Source organism: Lepidochelys olivacea (assembly GCF_965140295.1).
Source record: "Lepidochelys olivacea isolate rLepOli2 genome assembly, chromosome: 5".
NCBI classification, from domain to species: domain Eukaryota; kingdom Metazoa; phylum Chordata; order Testudines; family Cheloniidae; genus Lepidochelys; species Lepidochelys olivacea.
In genome coordinates this window covers 124,004,468-124,026,633 of record NC_140415.1, presented here as the reverse complement: position 1 = coordinate 124,026,633, position 22,166 = coordinate 124,004,468, and the positions used below count along the sequence as shown (strand labels likewise).

At 42.2% G+C, this 22,166-nt stretch overlaps 1 long non-coding RNA gene across 1 annotated transcript in view; it reads right to left on the bottom strand.

Moving 5' to 3' along the window:
* LOC311520570 overlaps nucleotides 1–7,738 on the bottom strand; it is a 39,718-nt gene extending 31,980 nt beyond the window's left edge. Inside the window, exons 1-3 of the long non-coding RNA XR_014711644.1 lie at nucleotides 7,563–7,738; nucleotides 7,377–7,433; nucleotides 3,357–3,467 (exon numbers count right to left, since the gene is read on the bottom strand). This is a non-coding gene — a long non-coding RNA (uncharacterized lncRNA). The remainder of the gene's footprint in view (nucleotides 1–3,356; nucleotides 3,468–7,376; nucleotides 7,434–7,562) is intronic.
* Nucleotides 7,739–22,166: the final 14,428 nt, after the last annotated feature.

Below are 22,166 nucleotides of genomic sequence, written 5' to 3'. Positions count from 1 at the left end.
TGGCAACAAGGGCACACTGCTGACTCATATCCAGCTTCTCGTCCACTGTCACCCCTAGGTCCTTTTCCGCAGAACTGCTGCCTAGCCATTCGGTCCCTAGTCTGTAGCTGTGCATCGGGTTCTTCCGTCCTAAGTGCAGGACCCTGCACTTATCCTTATTGAACCTCATCAGATTTCTTTTGGCCCAATCCTCCAATTTGTCTAGGTCCCTCTGTACCCTATCCCTGCCCTCCAGCGTATCTACCACTCCTCCCAGTTTAGTATCATCCGCAAATTTGCTGAGAGTGCAATCCACACCATCCTCCAGATCATTTATGAAGATATTGAACAAAATCGGCCCCAGGACCGACCCCTGGGGCACTCCACTTGACACCGGCTGCCAACTAGACATGGAGCCATTGATCACTACCCGTTGAGCCCGACTTTCTACCCACCTTATACGGTAGACTTGGATTGACTTGGTGTCAATCATAATTCAGTTTGATGTTATAATTGTACCCCTCCAAAAAAAGTTTCAAATTGCTGGAAAATATTTTCTAATGATACTACAGAAGGTAATTAGCAATTTAGACCCTTTCCAATAATTTGCAAAGAAAAGGAAGGCAAGTTGCAGGATAATAAATCGTAAGGTGATATTGTGTTGGATGGGGAGTGTCAACTTCCTTGCCAAAGGAAAAATAACAGAACTATTAAAGATGAGGAGAACAGAGGATTACAATTTAATACATCAAATTATTACAGAAGTTATAGGCAAAAATGCCTGAAGGGTTTTATTTTTAAATGTATTTATCTATCTATTAGGGTCTCAATCATGAGACCTGGGCGCCATGCCTGTGTAAGTGAAAATGTAGATCTAAGGAGCCCTCTTACAGACACTGGATGGGAGGAATGCAGCTGCCATGGGGTTGCTATTCCACCGCCCACACAGGTGGGTGGAGCCATGGCTCCACTCCCACATCACGATGTGCCAGACAGTACAAAGAAGGAAGTAATCTACACTAGGAAAAAGGGGAAAGAGGAGATCAGCCTGAAACTCAGGCCTTGTGTACATGAGGAATTTTACTGCTATACCTATTCTGGAACAGCTCCCCACGTGGACATCTTATTTCAGAATAGGAGTGTCCACACAGGGAGCAAATCCAGAATAGCTATAGCACTTTAAATTCACATCCTATTTTATTCCAGAATTACTTTCCCATATAGACAAGCTCTCAGTCACAATCTGATTCCTGAACTTCTCCTGGGGTGGTACAGCTGTGAATCATAGAAGATCAGGGTAGGAAAGGACCTCAGGAGGTCATCTAGTCCAACCCCCTGCTCAAAACAGGACCAATCCCCAATTTTTGCCCCGATCCCTAAATGGCCCCCTCAAGGATTGAACTCACAACCCTGGGTTTAGGAGGCCAATACTCAAACCACTGAGCTATCCCTCCCCTTACAGAGACCAGATGGTAAGGTTACAATTCAATTCACTTTCTATCTCAGGGATGAATAGTTAGAATCAGAATGAATTGCACACAGGAGCGTTCAATGCAAAATCAAAATCAACTAGTGAGAAATTGAAAGATTCAGGACCTTTGGGAATAGACAAATGAGAGGGATAAAATGTGGCAGATTGGATTTTTCATTGAAGAAAATTTCATTGAAGAAAATTTGAAAAATACGATTTCAAAATGCCATGCGATAGATTTCAACATTCATTTCAAGATGAATGTTGAATAGAAAATTAGTGTGTCATCAGGACTATTAGCAGGAAGATGCATGTCACCAAGCAAAGCATTTCAAGGTGACAGTCAGAAAATAAAGGAAAAATATCATCGGTTTTCCTGGTGGATGATAAAGACAGACAACTACGCTTTGAAAGCGAAAACTTGAAATAAATTAAACTGAAAGCAGACTAGAAAAAGAATTGTAGATACAAAAGAGATTGTGTGGCATGACACTGATACTCCAGTGAGTTGCATTTAGGTTGTCTTTTAACCAGTGCAAAGCAAACACAGACTGACTGTAATTAATCATGATTTTATAGCACATTACACTCACTCTTCACAGCTGTCAAAGCACAGGCTGTAGAGAGTAAGGTCCATGCCCGCAAAGTATATATTTAAATGAATTTATTGCTCATGAAAGGTTCAAAATAAAGTTACCTGGAAATCTCAGCTATGGAAAGGATACCGTAAGTGGATCAAAATTTATCCCTGGGTAACTCCACTCACACCAGTGGGGTAATGCCAGGATAATTCCGGCTCATTCTTTCAGTACCAATTAGTATCACTGACTTAAGAGTTTGCAACGCTTATTTTATTGTGGGACTCACAATATTTGCTGTTTTCCTTAAAGTCCCAACATCTGGAATCATGTGAATACCTGAGAATCTCAGCTTTCATGTAAAAATAAAAGTGTCTAGCTCTCATATTTGCAAAGAAAACCTGGAAATAGTGACCCATGTGCATTCTAAGGGTGCAGACAGCAGCAGGCAAACAAAAGAACCCAGTGTTTCTTTATTTTTATAGATACACCAGACAATTTTTAAGACAATTTTTAGATTTTTTGGAGACCTGACTCATGAGTTTTGAATACTCATATTGTCAAATAGTGAGTTCTTTTACAAGAAACAAGGGTTGGAACCAATAAGGATTCCACTTCTGTGGGCTTTTCCCCTCGGTCTGGTTGCTTTTTTTCCTTCTACCTCCACTCTAATCAACTAGCCACTGGTGTTCTCTATGACCTGCACAGGGAGGGTAGTATGAGGCAAGCCACCACAATGTGCATGAAACTCCAGGGAGTGTCTCTGTTAGATGATTAATTCGACTGTGTTATAACCCCTTATTGACATATATGTAAACTCTTTCCAGGGGAAGAAGAATGCAGCAGTAAGATGCAGACTGTAGACATGCCTTCTTCCATTTGCCCTCATTATCAGAATGTAGAGAGCTTGCAATTATACTTTAGGGCAATATCATTGCGTACAACACTCCAAACTTAAACGAGCTGTTGCCAAATCTTTCATGGTGAAATGGTGGGTAACGGTGTGCCCCGGGGGCTGGGCACAGTATAGCAACCCCTCTGTAACCTATAGCTCAGCCCTCCAGCCAGGTCACTTGGAGCCTCACCCTTCCAGGGTAACAAGAAAGGCCAAACAAAAACTTGAAGTCCAATGATGCTATATGAGGCCTTCAGTCTCTGTCCAGGTACAGCCATCCTTGCCCCTTTACTCCCACAATTTACATCTCCCCTCCTGCAGGGGATAATGGTAGGGGAACATTCTCCTCTGGGTTTGAGTCCAGGGCCATTGTGATAGGCAGCTAGGGTCTGCTCCTCACAATCCCTCACTGGCTTCCGGGGCTGCTTCCTACCTTTGCCTGTTTGTAGGTCAGTCACAGAGCCGCAGTCTCCTGTCCTGTCTCTCTGGAATGTCATCTCACCACAGAGCTTTCTCCCAGTTTGTTATTGTGGGTATGTCTACACTGCAAAATAAGATGCACAGCAGTGAATCGCAGAGCCCTGGTCAACCGACTTGTGCTTGTGCCATGGGGCTGCAAAATAGTGTCAACATTTGGGCTCAGACGGGAGCGCTGGCTCTGAGACCTGACCCACCCCCACTCGCTAGGGGTCAGAGCGCCTACATTGCTATTTTTAGCCTCACAGTGTGAGCCCCACAAGCCCAAGTCAGTTGACCCAGGCTCTGACAAGCGCTGCTGTGGGTCTTTTCCCCCCTCCGGTAAAGACATACCCTTATGCAGTCTTTCAGGGCAGTTCCTAACCTCTCCTGCCTGAGTTCTAGCCTTTAGCAGCTGGAGAGATAGCTGACCCATCTATTAAGCCCTTTCTAGCTTCCCCAGCGTGGGGTGTATGCACCCCATTGCAGTAGCAAAACGTAAATTAAGCCGTCCCACTCTGTCTTTTCCCACAGAAACCAACAGCTAGGGACAGGCTTTTATTCCTTGGGGGCTCTCCTATGAGGTTTACACAAGTGAAATCTAGCTGAGTTAATAACAAAATTAGCAGTCTTTCTCTGAAAAATGTAAAGTTCTTTTCAGAGGCTATTCAAAGCAACATGCTAAATTACTTAGGCTCCTAAGTCATTGTGAAATTTTTACAAATTTGTGCTTACTGATCACATTACCAATGAAATTAGAGCTGCATGATTTTTTTTCAGATGAAACATTTTTTCCTCATGAAAAATGCAGATTCAATTTCGCAAATTGGGGTCGAATGCACCAAATTATTTCCCAACAAACCAAGACATTTTTAAAATAGTCTGCCTCACATCAACATTTTCAAAATGAAATTTCAATTTTTTGCTTGTTTTGAAATGTCCTTCAAACTTATTTTAAAATTGTTTTATGAAGTTAAAAAAAATGCTCAAAACCCAAAACATTTCATGTTGGTTTTGGTTGAATAAAAAGGATTGATTGATTGACTGACTGAAAGCTTTTCTTTCCGACTTTACAATTTGCCAAAAATTTCAAAAATTGTCAATTTTGGTTCAACCTGAATTGTTTGTTTTCATTTCTCAGAATTTGTCAATTAACCAAAAAAAAATCCATTATTTATACACGCTCTACATGAAATCCAAGTGCTAAAAGCAAGATAAGGACATCACAAAATGGACACTGCACACATAACATATCCCATACACAGCAATGCATATTTTGTCATAACATCCTTAACTCTACTGTATTAGTTGTTTCTATTTTTTGTTTTTAAACTATGGATTTCTTTAATATAGTTTTGACCTAATCCTGCTTCCACTGATTTCAATGGGCGATTTGTGCCTTGGATTTCAGTGGCAGTGAGACTGGTTAGTATTCCACATTTGACCATATTGCTCTGTTGGTTTGTAAAAACTTGAAGTTTGTCTACATGGATAAATTGAGCAGCATAGTTATTGTGGAATAGCTCCCCACATGGCAACATTGATTCTGCAATAGCTATGCCAATCAATTTCTCCATGTAGGCAAGACCAAATGTTTCTACAGCTGACAGCTAACAGAGCTCTTCTTTTAATTCCGTTGATCGGTGTGGAAGGGGAAGTAATCTGTGTTAAGTATAAGGCTAGTGTAGATTATTTGTCCCTCTGCAACAAGAAGGGAACCAGAGATCAGATATGCTCCTGGACAGCATAAATATGCACTGCTCCTTCCTCAGGGAACTGTGACAAAGCCATCATAGCAGCCTAAGGGCCTGATCATAAGCAAAATGCAAATGAATTTGGGGAAAAAAATCCTTATGCTTTCATTTTCTCTCTCTGAGCTCAACTGTACAAACGTCACTTCTTCTGGTGCCAGCTTACTGCAACTAAACAGAGCTGGGCACATAATATAAACAATTATTTAGATAATTTATTTGAAAATTGCTGTCAAACAGTCAATAAAACAAGATTATTGACTGGGACTAATTTTCAGCTAGATATCACTGACGTTGTTTTCATTTAATGCCAATCTAAAGGCAAATTATTACAAGCTGATTTCTTTTAATACTAGTAAAGATCAGCGATTTAATATTAACTGTGAAAACAATCATACAATGATGGTTGTCATTAAAGCTTCGCAAATGCCCGTGCAATAATTAACCATTGCTAACTACAGGGATAGAGCAGTAATATTGTCTATTTGCAAAGGCAAATGTTTTAACAATGACTACTGTACTCTGGGATCAGAAAAAAACTACACTGAGAAGGTCAATGATAAATGCTGTAGCACAAACAAAACGGACTAGAGGCTAAGAGAGGAAGCAGACTTGGAGTTGGTGCAGTAATTACGTGCAAGGATGGCACCACTTCATTGGATTAATTGAGACATTCTAACAGCTTCTGTCTTTCTAATATGGCCACCCTCAAAATGAATGGCTTGTCTTCTTTTCCTATTTCTACAGGAGACGAGAACTACCACCAGCCATAGTTCTGTGTATATTAATGCCTATATCTTTGAGCTGGGTACATGCATCAGTTGCTGTGAGCTCCACTTGAGACACAGGAATAAAATTATATGTTATATAAATAGAAGGGAGAGAGAGAGAGAGAGAGAGATTTTCCCATCTCTTCAATAGGTATTTCAAACACGGTAAAACCAAAATCAAAGTACTTAGCAGAGTCTCTTTCAGGGATAAAAGAAGTTCAAGCAACCTTAGGCCCAGTCTACACTTAAAATGTTTACCAGCAGAGCTATCAAGCAGGTGTGAAAAACCACATCTCCAGGCAAAACAGCTATGCTGATAACTTCCCAGCGTAGACACAGCTATGCTGACAAAAGAGAGCTTCTGTCACAGTAGTTAATGTCGTTCAGGGAGGTGGTGTTTCTACACACTGGCAAAACTATTCCTTCTGCACTCTGCATCTCTAGTTAGTGGGCTATAATGGCATAGGCTCTGTAGCATAGACTCAGGCCACGTCTACACTTCCAAATTACATTAACCTAACTTACACTGGCATACAACCACAGCAGTAATTACACCACTTGTGCATGTCTACACATGCTCATTGTATCAATAGTGCATGTCCTCACCAGGAGTCTTACATTGATTGTATTGTCAGTGTGGGGCATTGTGGGAAGGCTCCTGAAAACCAGTAACAGTTGACATAGGCAACACAGTGTCTATGCTGACACTATGTCAACCTAACTACATCAACCTTGACTCTACACCACTCATGGAAGTGGCGTTATTAAGTCAGTGTAGGAGGACAATTAAGTCGGCGGGAGCAAAATTTATGTGTAGACATTTCCATAGTTCGGTTGACGTAAGCTGCCTTGTGTCAACCTAACCTAGTCCTAGCCATAGTCTTGATGGCTGGGATTTTCAAAGGACCTTAAAGAAGTTAGTGTTGGGCATCCAACTTTCGTAAAACTTGTCTACACACACAAGTTAGAGAGATTTAACTATACTGGGATAGTTAGAGCACAACTATCCCCCTAGTGTAGACGCAGCTATATAGGTATAAAAGGTGCTTAGACCAGTACAGCTATTCCCATTCTGAGAACTGCCTCTTTAAATGGACTGGCACTTTAGAAAAGGCCTACCACTTACGTTTCAGTTCACCTGCAGCCTGCTGCAAAGGAGAACATACACTTCGTGCTCTTTAATTGAGCTCATTTTTATAGGAGTGTTTGCTTTTTCTCTACATGCCAAAGACCATTGTAACTAAAACTGAACTTTGGCAGCTTGCATATGGAAAAGCAAAGAAAGAAAGAAATATGTGTGAAATATGTGTGAAAGAAAGGATATGTATTAGTCAGGAATTTAATCGTGAGAGACTGGTCCTGGAAAAAGAAAAACAGAAGAGATTTTTCTTCTTCTCATTCCACAAAGTACAAGCTACTATATTCTTAATCAGAAAAGCTCAATGAGCTTCATATTATCATTCTAGCACTACTTACCCCAAGTTTAGTTGCCTGCATGCTGGTCTTGGTTCATCTCAATTTTTATGAGACCACCTGTAAACATATCCAGCCTCAGTGCAAAATGTTTTGTTTCAATATCGTTTCCCCTCCTCCCCACCACCCCCTTTTTAATTGCTTTCTGACTTTCAGGCATATCCCATGCTGGGGACTTAGGATTCCAACCTGCATTCTGGTGAAGTAATTCCCATCATCATCAATGTATGGCTGTTGCTTCTGGACTGGCTGTTGTGACTAATCTGTATTCCTGTGCTCTCATCACCCTTCAGTGTTCATTCTGCTGCTGCCCGCTATCTCAAGTAGATGGTCCCCAGCTTGTGTCCTAATGATAGCTTTTTTGCTTCAACTCTTGCTGTTTCCAACATTGATTCACTTTCAGTGTAATTTACCTTCCCTGCTCTTTTATTTGCCACAGTTACACATTAACTCATGTGTGCCTTTAGGCGTTCTGATAGCTACTACATTTCCAGCTCAGCCTGTATGTTTCTCTAATCTGACTTTCGGTTCTTTCTAATCTAATCTTTCTTCCTTTTTCAATCCAATCATATTTCTCCCCATTAATAGCCTCTTCAGTTGCCAGTTCCAATGAAAAGTATAGTTATCTCCTTTTCTATTAAATGGATCTCAATACCAGAAACATATTTCTCCAATTTTGTTCCCTTTCTTTTTTGTATAAAGGAAAAGTTCCAAGCGCTAAGTGATATTTGGTTCAGTCCTTAAGATTATGAATGCCACAGGTCACAATGCCACATGGTCCACTCCATGCATCTGATGAAGTGGGTTTTAGCCCACGAAAGTTTATGCCCAAATAAATTTGTTAGTCTCTAAGATGCCACAAGGACTCCTCATTATTTTTGCTGACACAGACGAACACGGCTCTCACTCTGAAACAGGTCACAGTGATGATTTTAGTAAGTCTTGGATGTGAGCTGTTGACTTGCAGAACTTTTAAAACAGATTCACACATTCATTCAGGGCACACCAGGAGCCCCTGTGCCCCATTTGGTTTTGAATTAAGTTTCCGATCGAGAGCCTAGAGCTGGTGAAAATATGGGGGAAATCTTTCATTAAACCTCCCCTTTTCTTATTAAAAATTTTGATGAAATTGTCAATTGGGTTTTACATGTTTTTAAACTAGACTAGATCTATATCTGGTCTAAACGTGGGAGTTGGGGGTAGCAAAAATTTGACACCCCTTCCCCCCCTAATTTAATGGAAAACCAAATATTTTGGATAAAAACAAGATCTTGATATGGTAATCGGTGGCATATGCCATTCTGTAATAACATCTAAAAAAAAATTAAAATGCCTTTTGAGATACCATGAGGATTCAGTGAAATATTTTCTGCCTGCTTTACTTGTCATTACTACCAAAGCATCACTATTGCTATCATTACTATTTTTGCTGGCTAACAAATCTAAATCTCCTTATCGCTTCATAATACATATAGCCTGTTTAAATAAAGATAATTACACAGTGAAAACTAGAGCCTATCAAAAATTTGCAAACTTTTTTCACTGAAAAAATGGACTTTCAGAAATATTATTCACAAAATTCAACTTTAGAATACGCATGCACACACAGAGAAAACTGGAAATTAAAATATTTAGTCTGTTTATGATCCCCCCCCCCCTTCAAAAATGGCTAAAATCCTGTTCATTGAGTGTAAGACCAGAAAATCATCTAAGCTGATCTCCTAAATACCATAGGCTGCCACCACAACCACCACCACCCCGTACACTGCACCCAACAATTAGAATTAAACCAAAGTATTACAGGCCACAAGAGCCTAGGCTCTTCTATTTCTATACCTCACAAAGCACATTTTTGGGAGGATTACTGAAATATATTTTGCGAACTTTGGAAAGACAGAAAATTATCCATTTTCAAAAATCAGTGTAACTGAAGCAATTTTCAGAGTAGCAGCCATGTTAGTCTGTATTTGCAAAAAGAAAAGGAGTATTTGTGGCACCTTAGAGACTTGTGGCACCGATGAAGTGAGCTGTAGCTCACGAAAGCTTATGCTCAAATAAATTTGTTAGTCTCTAAGCTGCCACAAGTCCTCCTTTTCTTGAAGCAATTTTGAAATTTCAAAATGAAACTGGCTTTTCTTTTTCCAACCAGCGACTATGAAAACTAAGAAGGAAATGAAAGTATAAACTCTCTCTGCACATGCACATTTTCATCTGAGTTTTAGCTTTTATTAATTGTTACTTAGATATTAGGCAGTAAATAGTTTCTACTATATTCAGACTTTTGTTGAGAAAAGGGTTTAGGTTAAGTTATCTTATTTTCTGTTATCTACCTCTCTTTCCGCTCCACACCTATCATGGAGTAACTTTCACCCACATACAATAAGGCAGAGAATCCTTTAAGAACTATCAGACTGCAATCCTGCTACTACTGAGCATTAATCAAATGTTGCATCTCAACAGTATAACAGGCTTGTTACAATTTCTTGGCTCAGTGTGACATCCTCTTCAAGAGTAACTCAGCGGCCTACAACATCAAGAAGTAGATGTCACATTAGAGCACCTGTCAGTGCAAATCTGATTAGAAAAATAGAAATGCTGGTGCATAGTATCTTGCTGTGCCTATAAAGGATCCTGACTTGGGAAGCTTTTAATGCCAGCCGTTTTGCACCTCTTCAATTATTTAATAAATCCCTAATACAAATGCAGGAATGCCAAGCTTCTGGTCTTTTAGAATTTCTTGATTGTTTTTAGCATTCGTGAACTTTTTTTTTAAAATTCAGATTACTCTTGCCTGTAACAGCAGCCACTGGAGTAAGTGGCTATTGACCTGGCCCTATAAGAGTAGAGGTGGCCAGAAGACTCCATTCCAGGAAACCAAAATGAACCAAAGTCCAGGAAATGGCCTTGTAGTGGAAGAGAAGAAGCAGTCCTGGGGGACTAATAGTTGGGAGGGGCGGGGGAAGAACACGCAGGACACTTTCCCTTTAAGGGCCTGCAACCAGGAGCTCTGTAGGAGTAGGTTAGGGTTAGCCAATCAAGAGGTGTTCCCTGGAGGAAGGCACTATATAGATTGCCTTCTCCCTCAGAGTAGGGGTGACAGTGGTAGGGGAAGGAAGCTAGAGCCAGAGGGCAAGGAGTGGTGACCCTATGAAGAACAGGTCCTGGCAGGAGAAGACCTCTGTGTGGGTGGCAGATGAGCCAGAGATAAGCGTGAACTCTTGGGGTGCAATGCTGAACATTATTTTTGAGACTTTAAGAGCTATGTGGGACTGTCTATGGTCATTAAACTAGCCCCAAGTGAAGGGCACTTTTGTTCATAAGAGAAAATGCGTAGAGCTCATAAAGGGCTTTAAAGAGGAAACACAAAAGGGGAGTGATGCTGGGGGGCATCTGTCCATGAGGGGGTGCTCAGTACATGGTAGCATCATTACAAGGGTTTTATAACCTTTTTGTAATCCTGGCCATGTCATTGACTAGGGCCAGCACATGAAGATCACTCCTGTGGGTCACACCTTCGGTTTGCAAATGTAATAATCCATGACAAACAGAACTCATCAGTGATAAGTAGCAGCACACAGCACTGAAACATGGGTGCAAAAACACTCAAGAAGGCGGAACTCTAATTGCTTACATTAAAAAAAAAAAAGACTCAAATTTTAGCCCATACAGGAACAAAAACAAATCTTTGATCTTAAAAGCATGAATTCAATTTTTTTCCATAAACCTCTGCACTTGCTGGTTGTGCTAAGTCTGGAAGTAGCAAAATACCAGCCCAACTGGATACAGAAAATGCCTGAAATCCCACAAGAGCCTATTCTCATGATATTGACTCACACTGTAATTATCAGTCCTGGTAGGAACAACAATGAAAAGGTGGGTTTTCCTGGTTGCTTTGAAGTTAGACAGTTTTTAGCTCAAACTTATCTCCTACAGGAGCTCATTCCTCATCTTGACTCATACCACTTTATTTTAATTCAAATTCTCTCACACATTTTCTTTTTCCAAACCAGTGTCCTACTTCCTTTCTTCAGCTGTCTCAGTCCCATCAGTTAGTACAAGGAAGAACAGAGTGTGCTATGGGCATCCTTCAGAGACACTTCTTCCGGCAAGACGAGTGCAAATTTTAATCAGTCTAAAAAATGTGTCGTTCCATCTATCACTTCCCGGAAAAGGTTCATTGGTAGCATGTTGCAGCACAAAAAGTAATTTTCTTTTAAGTGCATCACAGTGCACAATTCTAAACTAATTCAATTTAAAATGTAAACTGTCCGGAATGCATGGAATATAACGTTATCTATTCTGACATGTCACCCGGCACATTTTCCTCTTTCTTTTGTGACAGGGCAAGGCCAGATGGCTATAGAAAAGTAGTGGGAGATAGATATATTAGCTCCAGGCTAAACAAATCCCTGGTACCAGGATAAGTTAAATGGCAGCTGCTCCAGGTCAATTAAGACACCTGGGGCCAATTAAGAACTTTACAGAAGGCAGGGAGAAGGCTAGGTTGATTGGGACACCTGAAGCCAATCAGGGACTGGCTGAAACTAGTTAAAAGCCTCCCAGTTAGTCAGGTGGGGGTGGATGCCAGGAGCTGTAGGAGGAAGTTGTGCTGTTGGAGAGACTGAGCAGTACACACCATATCAGGCACAAGGAAGGAGGCCCTGAGGTAAGGGTGAAGTGGAGCTTGAGGAAGTGAGGGCTGCTGTGGGGAAGTAGCCCAGGGAATTGTATGTGTCATGTTTCTAAAAGGTCAGCTACCACAGCTGATACTATTAGGGTCCCTGGGCTGGAGCCTGGAATACAGGATGGGCCTGGCCTTTGCCCCCCCCCCACCCCCGATTAATCACTGAGACTGGGAGACAACAGAGACTGTGCAAGGGAGGATAGCTTCTCCTCACCTCCCTTGCTGGCTTATGATGAAAATGGCTCAGTAGACTGTGACCTTTGTCTCTAGAGAGAGAAAGGTCACATGGAGGGTCACAGTGAGCCTCTGAGGCTAGCAAAATCCGCCAGGAAATGCGGGACCCATGGAGACAAGGACAGAGCTTTGTCACACTTTATTAAGTAAAATTAGAATTGTCTCTCCACAGAGGAGTTTGTGGGAGGCTCCCCAACAGCTGTTTATGTACCTGCTGCCTTAGAATTTGTTCAGATACTGACATTGATGATAAATGGCATGGCTCTGTGTTCTCACTTCATGTCATCCATGAAGTGGATAGATCCTTTAGAGAACTGGCTGAAAAATTTCTGACAGAACATTTTGTCCTTGTGACATGCAGGGGTACAGTCCAGACTAGTGGAGTGTTGTCACCCCTGCCCTGCAACTTTGGGTGTCTTACAATGCCTTGCTGTAGTAGCTCCCACCTGGAATACTCACAATCAGCCTTCCAGCATTCAAGTTCCATACCATATTTGTAGTTATGAGTACTTCTGCAATGGGGTACTTGGTACTTATATTTAAGTCCTTTTAATCAGTACTTACAGCAAACACTGTCATTAAGAAACTGCTCCTTTTGGTTCTCCTGTGTTCGGAGAACCAGGACTTTGTACATTCCTTAAAAATCAAGAAGATTGCATCAAAGAAAATAGCAGATTCTGTGATCATTCTACTCCCAACGGGAATATCCCCAGGGGCCCAAACTTTGACGAGCAACTTGGGTTGAAAAAGGACCATTATAATATGTATATAGAATGTATTTCGTTGCTGTAGTACAGTGCAAGAAAAATCTTAATCTCCACTTATGTTTGACTTCCTTTGTCCTTCATGCAACTATCCCAATGCAATTCCTTCCAAGTTTGATTTTGTTTGATCTACTAATCAAGATGCCAATGCCACATGCCGCTGATCATGTTTAGTGAACGCTTGACAAATTAATTCCTTCTTTTGGACACTGGAACTGATTTTCTTCCTCCTGGCATCGGAAGAAAGATTCATCACCTGAGAATGTCACAGAAGTTATCAGCAAAGCCAATTGCATGGGATGCAGAGCGTATGCCGAGGTAAGTTGCCTTTTAAACAAAGACCAATTTAGTGTCAGTGTACTACTTATTGACAAAGTATTTCTACACATCATGGATAGGGTGGACAGATGTCAAGACTTGTTGCACTTCAGTGCAACTACCAAAAGCATAACTATGCTTTTATATTTGCCCATCCCATTCAGTAGCTTAATGTTCATATCTTGTTGAGCGGCTGGTATTTGAGGGGTTCTATAAGCAGAGAACTATGTAGCCAATGGGCTAATCCTCCTGCATAGCTTTGAAAATCAACTGGGAAGAAAAGACATATGCACAGAATATTGAAAAGAGGGAACAGAGTCTTTCATTTCCTTTGTTGCATTTTACATTGCGCCTGGTTGGAAAAAAACACATTCCAGGTAGCAGACATCTCCTGACAACACAGCTCTTCAGCCTGCTAGGGAAAGGTAACCTTATTTATCTACAGGATGAAAGCAAGGTGAAGTTGTTTGCATATTTACACTCTATGTACCTTACATAAGATTTATACACTAAGTAACCTATGTGAGAGTCACAGAATAAGGATGAGCAGAAAAGCAGAATGAGTTCCATGAATAATGTACACTCATATTAAGGATAATTCAATCATTTAAGCTGAAATAAGCAAGAAATTGGAGTTAGTGGAGTCTCTCTGTCCCCCTCCTGCAGTGCCAAACAGCAATCAGAAGCAGGTCAGCTAATTGGGTCACATCCCTTAAAATAGTTTGAGAGCCCTCTAGTGGGGCTTCTCTTCTCTTGCAGAAGTGATCAGAATGCTGCCCAAGCAGAAGCCTATGTAGAGATAATAAGCACAGGTATTTGGACTTCAACTGTGCCACCGTGAATTCCAAATATTCTAAATATTATGTAGAACACAAGAAACACTAGCCAGAATTTGAGAGGTACAGATGCCCACACCAGCATCAGGTAGACCATGTGATCTCAACTCTGTAGCATCGGAAGCAGATTGTGAAGGCCCGGCATTTTACAGGAACCAGGATCCTAACGTGCCCAAACTTTCAAGAAGCCCTGACGACTTTTGATACTAGCTTTTCCATAATTATGGCTCCGTGCATCAATCAGGTCAACCTCGCTCCCCCAACAGCCAGGGTCCGCCAAGTTCAAAGTGTAAAATGAAAGATTGCAGATCACAAAAGGCTTGATTGCAGCTCAGATTCTGTGTGTGTGTGTGTGTGTGTCTGTGTGTGCATGAAAGGGAGTAAGCCAGCTCCTTTCTGAGGCGATGCCTATGCTCTGAGCTAGGGGTGTGATTTCCAAATGCATACACAAGCGCTCATCGAGGTAGCAGGAGTATAAATAGCAATGCAACCATGGTAGCATGGGTAGCGACCGCAGAGGCATGGCTGAGCTGTGCCCAGTACAACCCCCAGCTCGTAGTGTAGATGTAGCTTTAAAGTGGGTGGGACAGAACTGGATCCTTGGCTCTACTTTCCCTTCCCCATGTGCTGGCCAGAACAGCTGGCATGGTCTGATAACAAATTACTATCCCCTTAGAGCAAGGAGAAAAACTCATTCCTCCCTGAGGCATAATTCCTTCCCCTTTGCTGCTGCTGGAGTGGGGCACCTATGCAATATGCAGTACAGAGAGTAGGGTGACCAGATGTCCCGATTTTTTGGGACAGTCCTGATATTTGGGGCTTTTTCTTATATAGTTTTCTATTATCCCCCTCCCCCATCCTGATGTTTCACACTTGCTATCTGGTCAGCCTAACAGAGAGCAATGGCCATACCTCACCCTACATATAAGCAGTTCTCTCCATTTTTAAGATATCACTCCCACACACATACTCTTCATTTAAATTAGTGCCGGACAAGATTTCCAGGAAGTTCCTGTAGTGCTGCTTATCCAAACGTTTTCCTGGCTCCCTGGGCTGGAAACCACGTATCAAACAATGCTGATCTGGGGCACTCTCACCCTACCGCCCAAGGAACTTTACACTGTTTTCATGAGAACGGAGGGAGGTCCACTCCTTACTCTAACTCCTAGCTCTGCGCCTGAAGCAATCTGGCCTTATGGATAGAGCACTGGGCCCAGAGACTTGGGTTCTCTTCCTGCTTCTGCTGCTGGGTGTCGTAGGGGAAGTCATTGCCACTCCGTGCCTCAGTTTTCCCTTCAGTAAAATGGGGATACTCATGTTGACCACCTTTGTCTTTTGAGGTCTGCCGGTGGAAAAGGCTATAGGAGTGAGGTATTCTTCTAATCTCCAACTTCAACAATTAATCTAGTCAGGTGACTTCTAGGAGCTCAAGTCAAAATTTTAATGAGTCTCTATCTATCAGAATCCAGAGATAAGCATCATTAGTCAACAAATAAATTTCCTGTCATTTCTTCAATAGATTGGCACATTGTCAGGCTGAGCTTTCCCAGCATGAGTTATTTGATGTTCTGCTACTGAGGGATGATTTTAAAATATATTGGTATTTTCCAGAGCATTAACCTGGCAAACATTTAGGAAAATGGCAGCCTCACCTATTACTAAGAGCACTGGACTGGGATGCAGAAGATCCAGAGTCTATTCCCAGCTCTGCCACTGACTTGCTGGGTGACCTTGGTCACTTCACCTCTTTTTGCCAGAATTTCTCTCTCTGTGAAATGGGGATAATGACACTTATCTCCTTTGTAAAGTGCTCTGTGGTCTATGGATGTAAAGTGCTCGAGAAGACCTAGGAATTATTATTATATATAAATGCTTTGCTGAATACAAATCAGTGTCTCCAACTTGTTTGCTTTTTTCTGCCCCTCTCCCCCACTTTTCAGGATGGTTCTTCACCCACCTGTTTCAGTCCCAATTTCTTTTATTATTCATTGCATTTGGCACCAATTTTAAAGACGATGTATCTGTTATTTGTACTACAGTCACGTCTAGATGTGCCAACGGAGAGCAGGGCCCATTGTGACAGAACACAGAAACAGACGGTCTTTGCCCACAAGAGCTTAAAATCTAAATAGAGAAGACAGACCCAGGAAGTACTTTTATCCCTATGTTACTGATGGGGTACGGAGGCAAAGAGATGAGGGAGTATATCTGCCCTGGAGTTGCATGTATGATTTCCAGATCAGGTAGACATACCCATGCTAGCTCTGATTGAGCTGGTGCACTAAAAATGGTAGTACAGCTGTTACCTCAAATACAAATCCAGAGTCTTGGACAGGCGCATACGCTGGGCACCCAGCCCGAGCCATCGCCTGTCCTGCTGCAGCCATGCTGCTGATTTTCAAGTGCCAGCTGGGTCAGCTTGCACAGGCATGACTTCTCGAGCTAAGAATGACCCCTCCAACTCCAAGGTAGGACCTAAAGCTACATACCCAGGGGGTTGGGTGGGATTGTACTGAGCCTCGCCCACTCCACCACAGCCACACTGATATTTTAAACCTACGAGTTTGAGCGGAGTTCGTGCATCTGTGTCGACATGAATGGTGAATCACACACCCGAGATGCAGTGTAGGGAGTGGGGTGGGCTTCAGAGCAACTTCAACAAGCTGTCGAGAACGTTATTTGTAGAGCACTAGTACCAACCTCACTAGCCTGAGTCTGTCAGCCCAGGCTGGGAGGCTGATTCCCATGGGCTTCAAAACACTGTGTAGATCAACTCTCAGTGACTTGCCCAAGGTCATCCAGGCAGTCTGTGGCAGAGGCATGATCCCCTGAGCCCAAGCCCAGCACTTCAGCCTCAGGATCATCCTTCCTCTTAGGACTGCCCATCCAATAGTTCTGTATATGAGTAATTTGGATTAGGAAAGGAAATAGATCCCCAAACTGGCTATCCTGGGGCAGGTACTGCTTACAGTCGTGTAAATCCAGTGCACCTATGTTGGTATGCTGGATTTTACCAGTTCAACAGAGCAGAATTTTACACTTGTTAACAGATCGGGAGGAAGTGCTCTTCAGGTGCCTTTAAAAATAATTTGAGGATTACATTTGGTATTGATTTTCATAAAGAAACAGACAATGAATAGTACAAAAAGGTAAATGATGTACAGCTTGTCTGTGGTTCCAAATACTGCACACTTCATGGGCTCTCCACTGGAATCATGCAATTTTACAACTTGTAAAAGCAACAAGACCAGGCAAAATACTACATAGCTATAACATGTTACAGTGGGGGGTCACAATAGTAAAATACGAGAAAACATACGTGAATAGGGTGAGGAAGGGACGGGGGGAAGGAGGCGAAAAAGAAGAGGCGAAGGTGGAATGGCGGCCTGGCATTCTTTGAGCCATCTGAACATCTTCATCCAAATCTATCTACATTTCTCCAGTAGAATGGCTCTCTTTGGCTGCTAACTTCGACAGGTCCAAAGGAGGCTGAGCAAGGTAAAGGCCCTACCCTCTGATGTTTGTTGAAGCTGTAACAAAATGCATTTTTTTAAATATTTCGCTTTGCACATTTCCTGATCGGAGGATCTTGAACGACGCGTGAAGTTTGCTTACCAAACCTTTACCATTCACCCTCAAGACTGCTGGTATCCATAGCTTAACAAAAATGGACTTTAAGCCGATGGCTATCAGTGTTCTAAATGATTAATACAAAACCATTAAGGTATCAGAAGCCCCTTGAACTACTCACAGCAACAGAAGACACAGGGAATAGCTTTCAGAGTAGCAGCCGTGTTAGTCTGTATTCTCAAAAAGAAAAAGGAGGACTTCTGGCACCTTAGAGACTAACAAATTTATTTGAGTATAAGCTTTCATGAGCTACAGCTCACTTCTGAAAGCATCCAGTGAAGTAAGCTGTAGCTCACAAAAGCTTATACTCAAATAAATTTGTTAGTCTCTAAGGTGCCACAAGTTCTCCTTTTCTTTTTAGGGAATAGCTTGTGAGTTTGCACACTAGAAGTATCTATATGTTTTGTCAGAAGGTGCTGTGAGGCACAGTTTAAAAGAATCCCACTATTTTTAGCAGTTGTTCTACCTATGGGATGGAAAGCAACTCCAAAAAAGGAAAAGAAAATACCTGTAAGCGACGCCATCCAGTATGGTCTGGCCCAGTTCCATGCAGGATTGTCAGATTTATTTTCTTTGTTCCCTAGCCGCACAATGTGACCTAGAGAAATGAATCGTGGACCCTCTCTGGGGAAAGTGCTATCAGCAAACTGAACTTATTAATACAAAACCTCCAGACCATCCACTTCTTTATTGTACGTTTTCACTCAACATCACCTGCTGGCACTACATTCCCCCCGCCCCCCGGTGTAAATTTGGTAGAGTATTTAAAAAAAGAAAACACCTACTTACTCTCCCCAGTTGGCATTGCGCTTGCTGTATTGTTGCAGTATTACTGTATCTTTTCTCTCGGGTTAATAGAATATTAATTTCATTGAGTGAATGGGGGAAATTAATAAGAGTGGGACTTTTCAGCTTGGAAAAGAGAGACGACTGAAAGGGGATATGATCGAGGTTTGTAAAATTGTGACTGGGTCACCGAAAGAAATTAAGAGGCAGCAGGTTTAAAACAAAAAGAATTAGTTCAAACTATGCATAAGAAACCTGTGGAACTCATTGCCAGGGGACACGTGTGAAGGCCAGAACTATTAAAGGGTTCAAAAAAGAACTAGATAAATTCACTGTGAATAGGTCCATCGATGACTATTAGCCAAGAAGGTCAGGGATGCAAGCCCATGCTCTGGATGTCCCTAGATTCTGACTGGCAAAAGCTGGGACTGGATGAGAGGGGATGGATCACGCAATGATTGCCCTGTTCTGTTCATTCCCTCTGAAGCACCTGGCATTGGCAACTGTCAGAAGACAGGATACTGGTCTAAATGGACCATTGGTCTGACCCAGTATGGCTGTTCTTATGACCTCTGGTTCTTGTGTTATATGAAGGGGTAAATAACACTTCCTTATTCACTTTCTAAATCCCATTCATGATTTTATAAACTCAGTCATATCCCCCCTTAGTTGTCTCTTTTCTAAGATGAAAGTCCCAGTCTTTTTAATCTCACCTCATATGGAAGCTGTTCCATGCCTCTAATAATTTTTGTTGTCCTTCTCTGTACCTTTTCCAATTCTAAAGTGTCTTTTTTAAGATGGTGTGACCAGAACTGCAAGCAGTATTCAAGCTGTGAGCTTACCATGGATTTATACAGTGGCATTATGATATTTACTGTCTTATTATCTTTCCCTTTCCTCATGGTTTCTAACATTGTTAGCTTGTCCAAAGTCGCACAAAGTCTGTAGCAAAGCTAGTTGCAGTCCCAGGCTAGTGGCTTAACTACAGGACCATCCTTCTGTGCCATATGATGTATTACTACCTGGTCTCCTTTAGCTCAAGTTATTCCATTCTCACACTGAGAGGATTTCTTAAGTGTTTACTTCTCCAAGTCCTAATTGCCTAAATATTCCCCAAATACCGCAACTTCCAGCTCACACGCTATGCCATGAAAATAATATATGACGACAGAGGACAGCCGCAACACTGGCATGTAACTATTTCTAAATCACAAATTGCCTCCAGACAAGAAGAAAACCTCACCAAAACAAACACAGTTTTTCCAGCCTACCACCCCCACCCTTCAAAAACCTACAGTTCACCATACTAATAAGGTTTCAGAGTAACAGCCGTGTTAGTCTGTATCCACAAAAAGAAAAGGAGTACTTGTGGCACCTTAGAGACTAACCAATTTATTTGAGCATAAGCTTTTGTGAGCTACAGCTCACTTCCTGACAGCAGGATGTCTGGCTATGTAGACTCCCTCCTCAGGCCCTACGCTACCAGCACTCCCAGCTACCTTCGAGACACCACTGACTTCCTGAGGAAACTACAATCCATCGGTGATCTTCCTGATAACACCATCCTGGCTACTATGGATGTAGAAGCCCTCTACACCAACATTTCACACAAAGATGGACTACAAGTCGTCAAGAACACTATCCCCGATAATGTCACGGCTAACCTGGTGGCTGAACTTTGTGACTTTGTCCTTACCCATAACTATTTTACATTTGGGGACAATGTATACCTTCAGATCAGCGGCACTGCTATGGGTACCTGCATGGCCCCACAGTATGCCAACATTTTTATGGCTGACTTAGAACAACGCTTCCTCAGCTCTCGTCCCCTAACGCCCCTTCTCTACTTGCGCTATATTGATGACATCTTCATCATCTGGACCCCTGGAAAAGAAGCCCTTGAGGAATTCCACCATGATTTCAACAATTTCCATCCCACCATCAACCTCAGCCTGGTCCAGTCCACACAAGAGATCCACTTCCTGGACACTACAGTGCTAATAAACGATGGTCACATAAACACCACCCTATACCGGAAACCTACTGACTGCTATTCCTACCTACATGCCTCCAGCTTTCACCCTGACCACACCACACGATCCATCGTCTACAGCCAAGCTCTGCGATACAACCGCATTTGCTCCAACCCCTCAGACAGAGACAAACACCTACAAGATCTCTATCAAGCATTCTTACAACTACAATACCCACCTGCGGAAGTGAAGAAACAGATTGATAGAGCCAGAAGAGTTCCCAGAAGTCACCTACTACAGGACAGGCCTAACAAAGAAAATAACAGAACGCCACTAGCCGTCACCTTCAGCCCACAACTAAAACCCCTCCAACGCATTATTAAGGATCTACAACCTATCCTCAAGGATGACCCAACACTCTCATAAATCTTGGGAGACAGGCCAGTCCTTGCCTACAGACAGCTCCCCAACCTGAAGCAAATACTCACCAGCAACCACATACCACACAACAGAACCACTAACCCAGGAACCTATCCTTGCAACAAAGCCTGTTGCCAACTGTGCCCACATATCTATTCAGGGGACACCATCACAGGGCCTAATAACATCAGCCACACTATCAGAGGCTCGTTCACCTGCACATCCACCAATATGATATATGCCATCATGTGCCAGCAATGTCCCTCTGCCATGTACATTGGTCAAACTGGACAGTCTCTACGTAAAAGAATAAATGGACACAAATCAGATGTCAAGAATTATAACATTCATAAACCAGTCGGAGAACACTTCAATCTCTCTGGTCATGTGATTACAGACATGAAAGTTGCTATATTACAACAAAAAAACTTCAAATCCAGACTCCAGCGAGAAACTGTTGAATTGGAATTCATTTGCAAATTGGACACAATTAACTTAGGCTTAAATAGAGACTGGGAGTGGCTAAGTCATTATGCAAGGTAACCTATTTCCCCTTGTTTTTTCCTACCCCCCCCCCGACATTCTTGTTAAACCCTGGATTTCTGTTGGAAATGGCCCACCTTGATTATCATACACATTGTAAGGAGAGTGGTCACTTTAGATAAGCTATTACCAGCAGGAGAGTGGGGTGGGAGGAGGTATTTTTTCATGCTTTGTGTGTATATAAAAAGATCTTCTACACTTTCCACAGTATGCATCCGATGAAGTGAGCTGTAGCTCATGAAAGCTTATGCTCAAATAAATTGATTAGTCTCTAAGGTGCCACAAGTACTCCTTTTCTTCCCAGCTCTGACACCACAGAGCCTTACACCTGTGTCCCTGTTCCCATTCCTGCCCTTAGCCAAACATGATTCCAATTTCCCCACCCCCATTCGGCAAAACTCCATGCTCTTTAACAATCCACATCTCAGCAACATTTGACCTTGTTAATTGCCTGAGCCCCGGCCAGGGTGAGCTGTATCAGACAGGTTGTGAATCACTGTGTTCTTTAAATGCAAACCATTGCCTGTGGTAGGTACTCTAGTGAACTATGCTCTTTGGAGAAAATGTCCCTCAGTGGGGCACTTGTTCTCGATAAGAACTCATGA